Source organism: Bison bison, unplaced genomic scaffold, assembly GCF_000754665.1.
Source record: "Bison bison bison isolate TAMUID 2011002044 unplaced genomic scaffold, Bison_UMD1.0 scf7180017864256, whole genome shotgun sequence".
Classification (NCBI taxonomy): Eukaryota; Metazoa; Chordata; class Mammalia; order Artiodactyla; family Bovidae; genus Bison; species Bison bison.
The window spans coordinates 2,472,276-2,476,674 of NW_011494828.1; positions in this window are offsets into that span (position 1 = coordinate 2,472,276).

Here is a 4,399-nt window from a genome sequence, read left to right on the forward strand (position 1 = left end):
GGGAGGTCTCAGACCTGCACAACCATCTCGGATTGATCGCGGGCACCATGGGAGCTCTGTCTTTAACTGGAGGCTTTCCTGGTGGGGATAGAAGCCTGGGAAGACCAAGGACATCTGACTGAGCTTCAGCTGAGGGAAGGGCCCGCCAGGAAGCTGGAGTGAGACCTAGCAGGGCAGGTGTGAACTCAAAGGTGTGGAGAAAGGAGGGTTGACCACAGAACAGCAAGGGGACCCTGAGCCATGTTCCTGGCCCTCGTTCGGGGAAGCCCCTGGGGGTGGGCATCTCCAGCCACAGCTGCAGCTGCCAGCATCCCCTCTGCCTCTCACCAGGATGAGGTCTGATTACTCTTCTAATTAGGCATCAAATGACAGCCCTGTCTCTGTCACACGTAACTGATCCCCCACTGACTAGTTTTAGAAAGAGCTATCAAAATAATTGTCCATGGAAATGTGTTCCTGAGACATCAAGCTCTGGGAACCTGAGCACCCCCTACAATGCCCTTGGCCTCCATTAAGTGTTTTCATAACTCTGGCTGGGCGAGGCCTGTCCAGCTCTTCTCCCGTTGTCAGGCTGAGGGTGATGAGTGCACGCCATCAGTAAGACAGCGCTCTGGTTCCACGTCTCTGAGGTGGGAGCCTCCCACTGTGGGCCTCGCCTTGCTCATCTGGTGAATGGGGATGGGGATGGCAGGGGAGTCGGGGGTGCCTGTGCATTGCGATTTTCTGATTCCAGAACACTCTGATCTATAAAAACTGGAGACAAGTTCTAAATTAGAGATTTTCTTTGACACTGTAAATCCCTCCGGGCAGAGAGGCAGAGCAGAGACTGTGGAGGAGAGACACATAGAGCCATCCTCAGCGAAAAGATCACAGAACCTCCCAGCTCCTCTCCAGAACAGATGGGGACACCGAGACAGGGGGAGGTGGATGGACAGCCCAAGTCCACGATGGGTTCTGGCGTCCAGCTTCCCCGCTCAGTTGGGAAGGGGGCCAGCACATCTCTAAATTGTCTTCTCTGAGGTGGGACGAATTGGCAACCCCACCATCAGTGGGAGACATTGTGTTCAGAAGACTCAGCCAAGTCCTGCCTGGTTCCCTCGTGACAGGAGTGTCACTAAAGGCCACTGCAAAAGTGTGACATCTCCTCTTCTATTTATTCACACTGTTCATGGGGTTCTCAAGGCAAGAATGCTGAAATGGTTTGCCATTCCCTTCTCCAGGACTGATTACAAATGGAGAGATGGGAGACTTGCTAATTTTTTCCTGCAGCAATTTTGGCCATACCAGCTCTGAAAAAGCAAATGTATGCTTGCCCTTGGGTGATGCACTTGCTGTCACAGGTAAATGAGATGGAAGCCCAAGGCTCTAGAGCCTGACCACCCCACATTTCCTCACCCCCAAGCTCAGAACCGCCCCCCACCCCCCGAGCCTGGGTCCTCCAGGCCCCTGGATCCAGAGTGTGGCTGGGCCTTGGGTTACCACTGAATTCTGTCAGGAAATCTCTTTTTCTCAAGGGGAGGGTTGGAGGGGGCCTGCCTGTGCTCTTTCCTTCCCAGAAGCATGAAGTCCAAGAGTGGCATGGGATGGGGAGGAAGGGTGGGTGAAAGATGTCAGCTTGGTTTAGTTCTGTTTGTTTTCCTTGAGGGCTAAGGACCCTGGAAAGGAGTGTGATTAATTCACTGATCCCCTGGGGGATGGGCAGCTTTCCCAGACTGTTCAGAAGCTGAAGTCGGGGAAGCGGCTTCCAAGGCAACTGCTACCATGGCAACAAGTGCCAACCATTGGGGGGGACCTTGCTTCTCACTGCTCCCCTCAGACCTCAGCAGCTGGAGCAGCTGGCATGGGACCAAGGCACCGCTGATCACTGAGCTGGATCTGGCAAGGGGCAGTCAGCCAGGAGGGAGGAGGGGCCCTCAGAGCTCAGGAAGGTGGACCCTCAGAGGGAGAAAGACTCCAGCACTGTCCCCGACCCCCCCAAGGAGCTCAGACAGGAGTGCTCAGGGTCCTTGAGAATCAGGACGGGCTGGGGCTGAGGCCTGCCAGCCTGAGTCTGGGGCATTGCCACCCTCCTCTAAGGGCAGCCAGCGCATGAACATAGAGCTGGGACACTGGCTGCCACAGTTCCAGGTTCCAGAGCCTCACTTAGCATGTCTGCCTTGCCCCAGCACAGCCAGGCACAGGGCCTGGTCCCCAGAAAGGGCAGGAGACTTCCCAAGGTCACCAGTGAAATGACAAAGGAAGGACTAGAACCCAGGGCCCCTGGCCCCCAACCTGGCTCTTCCCCTGGTGTAGCAGCTGCCCTTTGGGGACAGGGACCCTGGCTCAGAGGGGCAGAGCAGAGTGTCAGCAGGAGAATCCCACAAAGGGCCAGAGGTCAGTCCCATGTGGAAAGCCCAGACCCATCTCCACCCACACAAGAAGCTTTTCTCATCTTCATCACTGGGGTCCAGTTGAGCAATTCTGGCCCAGGAGACCATTAATAACTACAACTATTACAGCTAACAGGCTTCCCTGGTGCTGCTGCTGTTACTGCTGCTAAGTCACTTCAGTCGTGTCCGACTCTGTGTGACCCCATAGACATCAGCCCACCAGGCTCTCCTGCCCCTGGGATTCTCCAGGCAAGAACACTGGAGTGGGTTGCCATTTCCTTCTCCAATGCATGGAAGTGAAAAAGTGCAAGTGAAGTCTCTCAGTCATGTCCGACTCTTAGCGACCCCATGGACTGCAGCCTACCAGGCTCCTCCATCCATGGGATTTTCCAGACAAGAGTACTGGAGTGGAGTGCCATTGCCTTCTCCCTCCCTGGTGGCTCAGAGGTAAAGAATCTGCCTGCCAATGCAGGAGATGTGGGTTCAATCCCTGCATTGGGAAAATCCCCTGGAGAAGGGAAATGGCAACCCACTCCAGTATTCCTGCCTGGAAAATCCATGGAGGAGGAGCCTGGTGGGCTACAATCCATGAGGTTGCAAAAGAGTTGAACACGACTTAGCGACTAAACAACAACAATCACAGCTAATATTTACGGAGCACTTACTATGTGTGCTTGTAACTGCTCTAAATACTTCACATTTATTAATTTGTAACTTCACAACAGCACCATGAGATAAGCATTAGCTTCCTCAGTTTCTTTCTGGTTTAAGGAACTGAGACCCTTGGAGAATTAAGTAACTTGCCCAAGGCCAGTAAGTGAAACAGCTGGGATTTGAACCCAGGCAGCACAGCTCTGGGAATCAGGTCTCTGTGGGAAAAATTCCACTTCTACCTTCCTAGCTCTACAGCTGTGGGCAAGCTGGGTTTTTGTTTTTGTTTTTTCCTTGCTCTGCTTGGTTTTTCATGTTAAGTGCCATAAAATAGCACTGTAACTCATATGACTGCTGAGAATTAAATGAGATGCCTGTGAGCTTCTCAGAAAGTACTCAGTAAGCGCATGAAAATGACAGCAAAACCGAAGTAGGCACAGTGGTTGGGAGAGCAGAGCCATGGACAAGAGAGATCTTGCCAGGTGCACCCAGTGAGTAGGATGGGGGACTACTTGGTCCAGGAAGCTCCCATAAGTCACACCCTGCTGGGCCAACCTGGAGGACTGACTAGAGTGGGGTTGGAGTCTAGAGACAAGACTCACACCCTGGTTCCCAGTCTCCAGGGACAGGGAGACTTAGGGTCAAAAGGCTCAGAGTCTGTAGGCCTGTTTATCCAGCCCATCCCACGCTGGGTAGATGAAGGGATGCAAGGATGGCAAGGGTTCCTGCAAAGAAATGACCATCATCAGAAAGTACATCCTCGTCACCACGGACGGTTCACAGCGTACAACAGCTGGCAGCCTGGCCCATGACTCGCCCCCACAGCAAAGAGCCCTGCACCCCGTCTCGGCTTCCAGCTCTCCCAGGGAGAAGAGCTAGCAGCAGAGCCCAGTTGACTGCCCTGACACTTGGACCTCCCTCTGCCAGCTCCTTGGGAATTTCTTTTTTTGAAAATTTGTACCTTTAAATATTAAAAAAAATTTTTTTTTAATTATTTGGCTGGATCAGTTTTTCATTGCATCATGCAGACCTTTTGTTGTGGCACATGGACTCGCTAGCTGTGGCACATGGTCAGGAGCGCCTGGGCTCAGAAGTTGTGGCAGGTAGGCTTGGTTGCTCTTCAGCATGTGGGATCTTAATTCCCCAACTAGGGATCAAATTCACATCCTCCTTGGGAATTTCTAAAAGCCCTTCCCAAACAGCCCTCTGAGTCTGGTTCTGAGGATTACTAGGGCAATGGGCACAGAAGCCCTCTGCTAGACAAACACATGGATGGAGGTGCCGTTTTTCTTTGTTGCCAACTCTGGGAGGACAAACACAGTCCTGGGCACACAATGGAGCCTCGAGGAAGTCTCAGTGCTGCTTCAGACAGGGGACTC